The following is a 13,442-nucleotide window of genomic DNA, read 5'->3' as shown; positions in this document are numbered from 1 at the left end:
TGATCCTGTATTTCCCTTCTAGCAATCCCAAGAGCTTCTCCAACAATAAAAGTAACTTCACTATTCAAAATTCTTTCATGAAAAATCTTACTCATGTTCGTCTGCATATCAAGGTCTGACAAGAGCTTGAATCCTAGCTCCTTTCTTGGTTGTCTCTTTTCTTACATCTGCTTGTCTGCCATAGGTTGTTCAGGACCTGATTGAGCTGGAGAACTCGTCATAGGTGGAGCTGTAACACGTGGTGAAACAAAGTCACCCCCTCTAGTCTTTTTGGAGGTGCTGAGACCCTCCTCATCTCTTCTTCTCTTTTCCTCAACCATGGCATCTAAACCCTGTGTTTTCGCCATATAAGAAAAAATAGAATACCTGTCAACAGGAGAATCCCATCCCGTTTCTCCTCGAATGCTGGAGCCCACACAAGTCATAGTGGATGCCTCAACTTTCCCTCTTCTCACTATCTCCAAGGCAGAGGACCATAAGGCAGAGTCTCCATCTAATTTCTGCTCAAGCTGGACTCCATAAGCTGAAGCATCTCCTCTAACACTCACATAAGCTGATCGCGCAGCTGTAACGTGTCCACTAGAATCATCCTGGACACGTCTTAGCAGTCCATCAGGAAGGATGTCTAGAAAGCTCCGCCCGGCACTCCCATGGAATGTTACGGGACTTGCGATCTAGGTCTTCCCGCGTCTGCCACGAAGCGGAAGTATCCTGGCCGTTCCCACTTAGGATCGACCTGAATTTGGGTTTTCCTATTTGGTCATTAGCTAGCAACAACTAGCGTCAGACCCGAGCGAACTACTTTACGCAGAGACGCCAGGTCCGAAGTGGATTTACGCTGCACTTGGTTCAACGAGAATGGGAAACGAGAGGGATGCAAGGCTCGACCTCTCTGCCATAAGGCATAGCCCCATTCCGTTCCCCTAAAACAGCGTAAATCGGGTAGGATGTAACTCTAGGTCATCGTCTTCGTTATTCGCTTTGATGCTGAAGATCAACCTGCTGTTCGTCGAAGACTTTGAGAAAAGTTCCCGGCTAACCGGGACCACCCATCCATAGGACGGACCCATGGTCCATCCTCCGCACTTTCCTTGGTTTGTTTTAGTTATATAATTACCTACCACATTAGTTTGACATATAACAAACAGCTTCCTTGATTAACCCTGTTAAGCACTGGTTCCTTCACGTAATCTTATCACAGGACATAAAGAAAACAATGCCAAACAACTTCTTTATTATCATTTTATCCTTTTATCTTTGCAATACAAGGAGTTCCCGCCCGTAGGCGTATTCATAATCCGCCCGAAGGCTATCCAGTAATCCACCAGGGATCACTAATCCAAGTTTCCGCCCGTAGACTAGTATGCGGGCCTCGAGATCCAATCCCGAGTCACGTTAGTCTCTTGTGCAGGGCCCAGAAGGCGAGGGATTTACGGCCAGAGCCCCACCTGGCACCCAAGCGTCCTCCTGCTCCAAGTAGAACTCAACGGAGAGACCTCTCGCGGCGGGTTCGGTCCACGTTCCCGGCGCGGCTAACAACCCCCTTGGTTAGGGTCAGGCAGGCAGTCGGGGGTAACTGAAGCTGCCTCTCCCTTCAGGCTTCAACCTGAAGCTTTAGATATCTTTTCATCCTTTAGTTCCTTGAGTAAACAATGCAAACAGTGCTTTCTAAACTATTACAAGCACAATCAATTCCAGTGGTCGTTTTATTTGGCCAACTGTTAAAAAGTGAATCATTCTCTCCGAATGCATCCAGCATTCGACCTGGGATCAAATTGCGACTTGGCAAGATCCCCAAGGGTTTGTTTGTTCACCCTTTTATCCTTGGGTTAGGGCCATACCCTGTTAACCCAACTTAATCAATACCTTAGGTAATAGTAAATCCTGGCGACCATGTCGCTTCAATTTATTGATTGGTCATTTGCTAATACCTAACTCTCCTTTTTCTTGGTAATTATTCCCCAAGAAAGGTGAAGTAACAGGATGATTACTCATCCTCCTGTAAGTTAAATTCTTTCAATAACTTGCCAACCTCATTTCGAGAAATGACAAAACTCTCTTGTGGACAAATCTCAAGTCTATACAATGTTGCAGCTTTTTGCACATGTATTGCATCTGTTCCACGGGATCATTTCACCCATTGAATGGCGTTTTCTGGTCACGGAATTACCTCTAGCCGAGTAGCAAGGTTTAGGGTGTCTTCTTACCCAACTCATTCCTAATTATATTAGGCCGACCACGTTCGGTCCTAGGAATTCCAACTCAATCCCGAGTTTCATCATATGAACGAGTGATCCTTAGGGTAGAAACCTTAGATCGTTTTATGCATGAGTATCCAATTGACTCAACATTTAGTGAATGTGGATAAGATCTTTGGGTTTGCGGGTTTTAACTTGGCAACAAGTGTAAAACTAGGTCGAATCCTTATCGCGCTAAACACTAGTTAGCATTTGGGATATTTGTCATATCGACTGAACCATGCCCATATGAATCTCTTGTGGTTTAGGTGACTTAGACAACTCAATATACTTGTCTTGCGACAAGGATGAAACCTTTCCTAAAGGTAATAAACTAGATCTAAAGGAGAACAATAGATACAACTTCACCAATACGTGTAGACATACGATTCACTGCTTCTACGCATCACATGGTTCACAATAACCCTATCTTTCCTGGGTAAGATAAAAATGCCTGATAATCTGGACACTAACTTCCCTAGGTCCTACTAGGACTTACATCAAATAATCATGCCACTTGCAAGTCCATAGATCATGTTTGTGCCCTTCTATTCCTCTTCGAATAACATCTTATGGGTGTTAACTTTCCCCCCCCATGAATCATTACAAGGAGGATTTATCTATAAAGGTGACATGCCATTAATCTTTCCATGCCTAGTAAAAATGTGTACCTCAATAATTTCAACCTTGTACTGAGGCAACAGTTGTCCTAGGCTTGTCACTTTTGAATACACAAAAGGAAACTTGCTAATAAGGTCCTACAAATGCATGGACACCTTATGCTCTTTTCATTCATTCCTTGAACGTACCAATGATCAATTTTCATATCTTGAGCTATTTCTAATAAATGTTCAAATAGCCAATTCATTTTTCCAATTGCATTTAACTTGACTAGTTGAATTCGAACATGCATGAGTGCTTCCTAATTCGTGAAGTTATCGTAAATAATTTCAATATTTTTGTGTGGAATCCAAATAGATAAAACCTGGACTTGCAGACTCCGGGAAATATCCACGTATGCTCGGGGTGAACCTCCCGCAGTCGCACCTTGTGATCTTTCTAGAGGCCATTGCGAATTCGATCTCCAGTTAGCCTTTGTGGATTTCAACTTTTTGCCTTGGCTTGCAGTTTTTATGACCTTGGTCCGTCTCCCTTGTATGCGCAATTTCCTTTGAGATATGGCTTCCTTGACCGAAGTTCCGACTTGCGGAATTTGACTTGGGAAGGCCTTAGGGTTCTTATGAGGTCCTTTGGACAATGGAGGTTTGAGAACTTTAATCCACCTTGAAATTCCGGGTTTAGGAAGGATTTTGTGGGCCTTACGATGATGTTCGCGGAAAAGGGCTCTTGCGAATGGGCCTTGCAAGAATGGAGGCTTTAGAGTTCTTCTTCTCCTTCCCTAAAATCCAAGGACCGGTCTTGTAAGTGATTAGTGGGAGGGGCCTTTATGGGCTTCCTCTCTTATTCTTCAAAATCCCGGCCCATGGATGACTGGTGGGAAGGGGTTTTGTAGCCTCCTCTTCCTCAAAGTCCCGGGATGGACTTATTGGGTGATTGGTGAGAAGGCTCGTCGCCTCCTTCTCTTCAAGGTCCCGGGGGGTGTGGATAGACCTATGGGGGAAATGTAGTGGGAAGGGGGCTTAAGGAAGCCCCCTTAGAAGCTTCCTAGAGAAGCTTCTAAGAAGCTTCTCTCAGCACGTGGCCACGTTGGGGGGGGTCCCAATGATCATGGGAGGAAAAGGGCGTGGTCTAGGCGAGGATAGCGGCAGCCTGGTGGTTCCATGCGAGGTGGCGGCTCCCTGTCGGCGGCTCCCCAGCGGCCAGCGACCTTCCCGCACAGCGTCCTCTCCTCTACGGCGACCTCCCTCCACAAGGCGACCTTCCCTCCCCTTCACACAGCCCGTCCCCTCCTTCTCACAGCCCGACCACCTCCCTTCACGTTCGGTTCCTCCTTCACGTCCGGCCTCCTCTCTTCACCCCTTCCTTCACGGCATTCCTCCACACGACAGCCTTCTGCCGCAATCTTTTTTTTTCATTCCCCCCTCTCCAAAAGGGGGTGTTTATATAGGCATGGGGGGAAAAGAGGGCCTCCACACACGTGGAGGACTCCTCCTCATGCAATCTGACCTTCTCCTTCCTTGGCCATTCCTCCCCACACTCCCTCTCCTCCAGCCATGCATCGGCTGGGGGAAGGGATAATAATTAAAAAAAAATTGCCTTGATTTATCCAAATTGCCCCTTCAAAAAGGGTGTTCCCTTGCGGCTTTTACGGTCTCCAATCTCGGCCTCTAATTCTCAACGTGGAGACCTCATTTTGAACGTGCATGGTGTGGATTAGGTTACAAATAATTACGAAGTAGGGAATACCCTTGCACAGGGTTTACACGGCGTGCGGGAAGGCAATATTTACGGTACGTAGTGTGCGGAAATATTACATTCTCTCCCCCTTAGAAGAATCGAGATGTCCTCATCTCGAGATAAACTGGGGATATTGAAGATTGAGAGAGCTTTGTTCCATCCAGGTAGCACCCTCCTTAGGATAATCTTTCCACTGGACGAGGCATTCTTTCAAGGTTCTGGATCTCAGTTGTCTCACCCTAGCATCTAAAATCTTGTCCGGCCTTAGTTCAAGGACTCCTTAACTAGGCATTACAACTTGTTGGTCATCAAGTACATGATTTGGGCTAGGTACATACTTCATTCTTCAATAGACTGTTATGGAATACTTTATGAACCTTTAGGTTTTCAGGGAGTTTGCAGTCTATAAACATTAGGTCTTAAGCACTTGAGGATCTTGTATGGTCCACAATACCTAGGACTTAGCTTCCTGCAATCTCCTAAGGATAGAGAACTCTTCTTTGGGCATACGTGAATGAAGACCATGTCTCCTTCCTCAAATATTCTATCTTGACACTTCAAATCCGTGTATGCCTTCTGTCTATCCTTCGCAGCTTTGATGTCCCGATAAAGTGAAATCATGAGCTTCGCACAATATCTTCTATTTAAATAACTGGCTTGCTCGTATACATGCTCTCATTCTATAGTAGACATGTCCATTATTGACAGATAATTCACGATACTTAGCCTCTAGCTTTTGTTCCTGGTCCTTGATAGAGACTTCCCTTAGCATCCCTTGATAGGCTAGATCATGGCATCCTTCCTCTCTAGCTAGCTCAAGTATTAGGTCGTTTAGCATGGACACCTCTGTAGCTAGAGATCTAGCTATTGATAGATTTTGCAAGATTAGTGAATTAAGGAATGCCTTGCGATTGAGTGCATCAACAACTACATTCTCCTTTCCAAGTCAATACTTGATCTTAAAATCATATTCCTCCAATACTTCAATCCATCGACGTTGCCTCATGTTGAGCTTGTTCTGGGTAAAAATCCATTTGAGACTCTTATGATCGGTTACTAGAGTAAACTTGTTACCCAACAGGTAGTGTCTCCAAAGCTTTAGAGCATGGATGACAGCTAATAACTCCAGATCATGCGTGGCATAATTCTTTTCGTGACTCTTCAATTTCCTTGAAGAATATGCTACTGGATGATTTTCCTACATGAGCACATATCTTTAAGGCAAGCATGCTAGTATCAGTTACTACCTCTACTCCTTACTGTGGTCTAGAAGTTTTAGGATCGGTGCTGATACCAAACTTTGCTTCAATTGGTCGAAGCTATTTTGTTCAGAAGTTGACCATGTAATAGAGGTCTGCTTCTTTAGTAAGTCTGTAAGAGGTGCTGCAATCAAAGCATAGTTTTTGATAAAGATCCTATACCATCCTGTCAAGCCAAGAAAACTACGTATCTCTTTGACAGATACTAGTATTGGCCATTCAAGCACATCTCTGACTTTGGCCGGATCGACTGATATTCCTTCTGATGATACTATGAATCCTAGATATTCAATCTGACGTTTGAAGAATGCACACTTCTTCATTTTTGCATACAACTTATGAGACCTCATTGTCTCCAACACAATTCGTAGTTGTGGTTCATGATCTTCTTCCTGTTTAGAATAGACTAAAATGTCATCGAAGAAGACAAGCACGAAGTCATCAAGATATGGTCTAAAAATATCCTGTATTAATCTATTGAAGGTGGCAGGTACATTTGTAAGCCCGAATGACATAACCAAGAATTCAAAGTGCCCATATCTTGTATTGAAGGCCGTTTTTGGAATATCCTCATCCTTGATCCTGATTTGATAGTAACCTGACCTGAGATCAATTTTTGGAGAAGATCTTTGCACCTTGAAGGCGATCAAGAACCCCATCTATTCTAGGAATAGGATACTTATTCTTGACTGTTGATTGATTCAACCCACGGTAATCAATACATAGCCGAAGTGTCCCATCTTTCTTTTTCTGGAATAGGACTGGAGCTCCCCATGGTGAATTGCTAGGCCGGATGTAACCTTGGTTTAACAGTTGCTTGAGTTGTTCCTTCAACTCAATAGCTTCCGGAGTGGACATCCTATAAGGTCTCTTTGCAATTGGCGCAGCTCCAGGTATTAGCCTTATTTCATGATCAACTTCTCTTTGAAGTGGGCGTTTTGTTAACTCTTCAGAACTACGTCCCCGTATTCCTTCAGCCAAGTGGCCAATTCACTTTACTTCTTTATCAATATTCATAGTCAGGACAATCGGGAAAAAGTTTTGTTCCATTCATATCAGCATAGCCCTTTCGGGGTGCAATTATTTCTTGGGCCGATGGAACAAGTTAATACATTAATTCGAGGAGAATAAGATATTATTGCATTCAGCTACAGGAACTGAGTAGTAGTATGGATTGGGGTCATCGATTTTCAGGAATCGATAGTTCATTGGAAGATTAGGGTATCTTTTCCTTTGATATCCATTCTTCTCATGACGTCCCAAAACCTTGATTCGGTCGGCAGAGATTCTTTGAATCACTTCTCCGTACACATACTTATTCTGGTTAACCCTTCGACCTCCAACCTATAGGGTTGCGTTTGCGTGAGCCTCAACAAAGATGAAGAGCTTCACGATCTTCAAATCCTCCATCCACTTGATTCTCTTCAAGTTAATTTGAAGGTACGCAGGTCGATAGGCAGTTATGTAATAGATCCCTGAAACACCCATCCATCTCTGTTCCATGTACACAGGCGATGGATTGTAAATGCGGTCTAGGATGTTCATCATCTCAACCCTCTGTCGATAATCCGTGGAATGCATCGCGGTCATAAACATGACTTGGAACACTAAGAACTTGTTCCATGCTTCGTAATTCTGGAAGACAGCAATCAAAGTAAGGAAATGTTTGGGACACAACATTTGCTTTACTTTCTCTTATTAAAATTTCCTAAAAACAAGTCCTTTGTTGGTTTGCTCTGATACCAACTGTAACGTGTCCACTAGAATCATCCCGGACACGTCTTAGCAGTCCATCGGGAAGGATGTCTAGAAAGCTCCGCCCGGCACTCCCATGGAATGTTACGGGACTTGCGATCTAGGTCTTCTCGCGTCTGCCACGAAGCGGAAGTATCCTGGCCGTTCCCACTTAGGATCGACCTGAATTTGGGTTTTCCTGTTTGGTCATTAGCTAGCAACAACTAGTGTCAGACCCGAGCGAACTACTTTACGCAGAGACGCCAGGTCCGAAGCGGATTTACGCTGCACTTGGTTCAAGGAGAATGGGAAACGAGAGGGATGCAACGCTCGACCTCTCTGCCATAAGGCATAGCCCCATTCCGTTCCCCTAAAACAGCGTAAATAGGGTAGGATGTAACTCTAGGTCATCGTCTTCGTTATTCGCTTTGATGCTGAAGATCAACCTGCTGTTCATCGAAGACTTTGAGAAAAGTTCCCGGCTAACCGGGACCACCCATCCATAGGACGGACCCATGGTCCATCCTCCGCACTTTCCTCGGTTTGTTTTAGTTATGTAATTACCTACCACATTAGTTTGACATATAACAAACAGCTTCCTTGATTAACCCTGTTAAGCACTGGTTCCTTCACGTAATCTTATCACAGGACATAAAGAAAACAATGCCAAACAACTTCTTTATTATCATTTTATCCTTTTATCTTTGCAATACAAGGAGTTCCCGCCCGTAGGCGTATTCATAATCCGCCCGAAGGCTATCCAGTAATCCACCAGGGATCACTAATCCAAGTTTCCGCCGGTAGACTAGTATGCGGGCCTCGAGATCCAATCCCGAGTCACGTTAGCCTCTTGTGCAGGGCCCGGAAGGCGAGGGATTTACGGCCAGAGCCCCCCTTGGCACCCAAGCGTCCTCCTGCTCCAAGTAGAACTCAACGGAGAGACCTCTCGCGGCGGGTTCGGTCCACGTTCCCGGCGCGGCTAACAACCCCCTTGGTTAGGGTCAGGCAGGCAGTCGGGGGTAACTGAAGCTGCCTCTCCCTTCAGGCTTCAACCTGAAGCTTTAGATATCTTTTCATCCTTTAGTTCCTTGAGTAAACAATGCAAACAGTGCTTTCTAAACTATTACAAGCACAATCAATTCCAGTGGTCGTTTTATTTGGCCAACTGTTAAAAAGTGAATCATTCTCTCCGAATGCATCCAGCATTCGACCTGGGATCAAATTGCGACTTGGCAAGATCCCCAAGGGTTTGTTTGTTCACCCTTTTATCCTTGGGTTAGGGCCATACCCTGTTAACCCAACTTAATCAATACCTTAGGTAATAGTAAATCCTGGCGACCATGTCGCTTCAATTTATTGATTGGTCATTTGCTAATACCTAACTCTCCTTTTTCTTGGTAATTATTCCCCAAGAAAGGTGAAGTAACAGGATGATTACTCATCCTCCTGTAAGTTAAATTCTTTCAATAACTTGCCAACCTCATTTCGAGAAATGACAAAACTCTCTTGTGGACAAATCTCAAGTCTATACAATGTTGCAGCTTTTTGCACATGTATTGCATCTGTTCCACGGGATCATTTCACCCATTGAATGGCGTTTTCTGGTCACGGAATTACCTCTAGCCGAGTAGCAAGGTTTAGGGTGTCTTCTTACCCAACTCATTCCTAATTATATTAGGCCGACCACGTTCGGTCCTAGGAATTCCAACTCAATCCCGAGTTTCATCATATGAACGAGTGATCCTTAGGGTAGAAACCTTAGATCGTTTTATGCATGAGTATCCAATTGACTCAACATTTAGTGAATGTGGATAAGATCTTTGGGTTTGCGGGTTTTAACTTGGCAACAAGTGTAAAACTAGGTCGAATCCTTATCGCGCTAAACACTAGTTAGCATTTGGGATATTTGTCATATCGACTGAACCATGCCCATATGAATCTCTTGTGGTTTAGGTGACTTAGACAACTCAATATACTTGTCTTGCGACAAGGATGAAACCTTTCCTAAAGGTAATAAACTAGATCTAAAGGAGAACAATAGATACAACTTCACCAATACGTGTAGACATACGATTCACTGCTTCTACGCATCACATGGTTCACAATAACCCTATCTTTCCTGGGTAAGATAAAAATGCCTGATAATCTGGACACTAACTTCCCTAGGTCCTACTAGGACTTACATCAAATAATCATGCCACTTGCAAGTCCATAGATCATGTTTGTGCCCTTCTATTCCTCTTCGAATAACATCTTATGGGTGTTAACTTTCCCCCCCCATGAATCATTACAAGGAGGATTTATCTAAAAAGGTGACATGCCATTAATCTTTCCATGCCTAGTAAAAAGGTGTACCTCAATAATTTCAACCTTGTACTGAGGCAACAGTTGTCCTAGGCTTGTCACTTTTGAATACACAAAAGGAAACTTGCTAATAAGGTCCTACAAATGCATGGACACCTTATGCTCTTTTCATTCATTCCTTGAACGTACCAATGATCAATTTTCATATCTTGAGCTATTTCTAATAAATGTTCAAATAGCCAATTCATTTTTCCAATTGCATTTAACTTGACTAGTTGAATTCGAACATGCATGAGTGCTTCCTAATTCGTGAAGTTATCGTAAATAATTTCAATACTTTTGTGTGGAATCCAAATAGATAAAACCTGGACTTGCAGACTCCGGGAAATATCCACGTATGCTCGGGGTGAACCTCCCGCAGTCGCACCTTGTGATCTTTCTAGAGGCCATTGCGAATTCGATCTCCAGTTAGCCTTTGTGGATTTCAACTTTTTGCCTTGGCTTGCAGTTTTTATGACCTTGGTCCGTCTCCCTTGTATGCGCAATTTCCTTTGAGATATGGCTTCCTTGACCGAAGTTCCGACTTGCGGAATTTGACTTGGGAAGGCCTTAGGGTTCTTATGAGGTCCTTTGGACAATGGAGGTTTGAGAACTTTAATCCACCTTGAAATTCCGGGTTTAGGAAGGATTTTGTGGGCCTTACGATGATGTTCGCAGAAAAGGGCTCTTGCGAATGGGCCTTGCAAGAATGGAGGCTTTAGAGTTCTTCTTCTCCTTCCCTAAAATCCAAGGACCGGCCTTGTAAGTGATTAGTGGGAGGGGCCTTTATGGGCTTCCTCTCTTATTCTTCAAAATCCCGGCCCATGGATGACTGGTGGGAAGGGGTTTTGTAGCCTCCTCTTCCTCAAAGTCCCGGGATGGACTTATTGGGTGATTGGTGAGAAGGCTCGTCGCCTCCTTCTCTTCAAGGTCCCGGGGGGTGTGGATAGACCTATGGGGGAAATGTAGTGGGAAGGGGGCTTAAGGAAGCCCCCTTAGAAGCTTCTTAGAGAAGCTTCTAAGAAGCTTATCTCAGCACGTGGCCACGTTGGGGGGGGTCCCAATGATCATGGGAGGAAAAGGGCGTGGTCTAGGCGAGGACGGCGGCGGCCTGGTGGTTCCATGCGAGGTGGCGGCTCCCTGTCGGCGGCTCCCCAGCGGCCAGCGACCTTCCCGCACAGCGTCCTCTCCTCTACGGCGACCTCCCTCCACAAGGCGACCTTCCCTCCCCTTCACACAGCCCGTCCCCTCCTTCTCACAGCCCAACCACCTCCCTTCACGTCCGGTTCCTCCTTCACGTCCGGCCTCCTCTCTTCACCCCTTCCTTCACGGCATTCCTCCACACGACAGCCTTCTGCCGCAATCTTTTTTTTTTCATTCCCCCCTCTCCAAAAGGGGGTGTTTATATAGGCATGGGGGGAAAAGAGGGCCTCCACACACGTGGAGGACTCCTCCTCATGCAATCTGACCTTCTCCTTCCTTGGCCATTCCTCCCCACACTCCCTCTCCTCCAGCCATGCATCGGCTGGGGGAAGGGATAATAATTAAAAAAAAATTGCCTTGATTTATCCAAATTGCCCCTTCAAAAAGGGTGTTCCCTTACGGCTTTTACGGTCTCCAATCTCGGCCTCTAATTCTCAACGTGGAGACCTCATTTTGAACGTGCATGGTGTGGATTAGGTTACAAATAATTACGAAGTAGGGAATACCCTTGCACAGGGTTTACACGGCGTGCGGGAAGGCAATATTTACGGTACGTAGTGTGCGGAAATATTACAGCAGCCATATCATCAACAAGCTTCTTCATGCCTCCCTTACCAAAGTTCGTGTCAAGAGGAGCACCAGTCTCTGTCAGCCATATCTTCCCATCTTGTCCCCAAAACACTACATTCTTCTTACGCGGTTCCTGAAAAGCATCACAATCTCTACAATGTTGGTGCTCTGTACTATCGCACCAAATACATCGTCTCCCTTTTCTTTGACCAGCTGGAAATGCATCACTGGAGCAGGTGCTACAGCAGGTGCTGACATAAGTTGCTCTTTTAACTTCCCAACTTCAGCTTTGACTACCTCTATCGTCAAATCTACCAAGCCTTTAATAACATCATCTACGGATAAGGGCACTAGAGCAACAGGAACTGGTGGATTTACAACAGGAGGAGTAGGCTTAGGCATAGAACTTGCAGCAGGGGTAGAAGTAGAGGTCTCCAAGGATTTTTCAAAAACAGATCTTGTATTACGATGCAATCATACTCTCTTGCGCTGCTTCTTAACAAGAGCATTCACAACATCAATGACATGTCTCCACTCGGTCTTTAAACATGAATCGGTAGCTTAATCTTCCAAAAGATCATCCAACTTTTCCTGTAAATCAGCATCAGCAGCTTGTAAAAATAATTCCACTTTCTGCATCTCCAAAGCTTGCTGCTCAGTTCCATCCAACTGATCATAGCGGCTCTCAAACTCTTACAGAAGGGCGGTAAACTGAAAGTCCTTTATTAGGCGTAGAAACCCATGCTAATAAATTCCTGCGGTTCATAAGACCTGTATCCTCCAGGAAGTATTCATCTTTTAATGCCTTCTTAAACTCTTCCCAACCAGCATGTGTTCCTTGAATTTCTGAAATTCAAACTTCAAGAGCGCGCACCACGATCCGCAAGAAGTAGCAGCTCCAAACATCTTGAGAAACCCCAAAAAACTTCATCTTTTCTTCATTCAAATGTAGGTAAGTTGAAACTTGTTGGCCGTTGAACTGCTTCATCTCCTGTTGGACAGCTTTCAAGGCATCCATGGCATCACTATCACGTTTCGCGTGAGCTTGCTGCTGCATATAGGTTGTAAATGACTAAAACAGATGCTTCATGACATTGTCATCTGTCATCTCTTCTTGCGAGTCTCCCATCTTGCTGAATATTGACGCAGCACTTTCACATCGAGTTCACCAGAAATGTCGTAGAGTTTGTGTAAGAGCTGCTGAACACAGGGTCCAAGATTCAACAAAGAAAAAGGCTAACAAGAAGAACTCAAATTTTTGGTGCCAAAGATCACTATATTGCTTGTCAAAATTGTGGAGTTACAACAAAGAAACTGAGCAAGCCCATGTTCTTTATCTGCTGTCATGAACAGTTTTGGTATCTCAACAAGTGAATCTCACCTTGGTAACCAAAGATCCTTCTATTTTATTTCTATCTCCACTCTTCTTTAGGTGTTAATAGAGATTAGGGTGATCTGTAAGCAAGCTGAACAGAATGGTTCCCCTTCTACAAGCTCTGATTCATCCTCATCAACAACTGCAGCCTTTAACCACAATACATTTGAGCAGAATTAGAGATGGATTCCACATGACTCAGTAGAACGTAGCAAATCCAGTTCTTCAAAAACAATAGATGGTCAAAAGCAGCAGCTATTCCCTGATTGTATTTGTCTAAATCCTTCGGCTATGTGTTGGAGAGGAAATTCAGAACTCCTCTTCAGTCTAGGAAAGCTGCCATCTTTGAGCTTTGGAGAGAGT

At 44.5% G+C, this 13,442-nt stretch overlaps 1 protein-coding gene across 1 annotated transcript in view; it reads left to right on the top strand.

Moving 5' to 3' along the window:
- The window catches only part of LOC148016190 (uncharacterized), a 130,912-nt gene that overhangs the window by 116,768 nt on the left and 702 nt on the right, over positions 1 to 13,442 (top strand). The gene's annotated exons all lie outside the window — the stretch shown is intronic.

This window comes from Lygodium microphyllum, chromosome 23 (genome assembly GCF_053477565.2).
Source record: "Lygodium microphyllum isolate KBCC chromosome 23, Lygodium_microphyllum_v1.1.10, whole genome shotgun sequence".
NCBI classification, from domain to species: Eukaryota; Viridiplantae; Streptophyta; class Polypodiopsida; order Schizaeales; family Lygodiaceae; genus Lygodium; species Lygodium microphyllum.
This window is presented reverse-complemented; position numbering and strand designations above follow the sequence as displayed.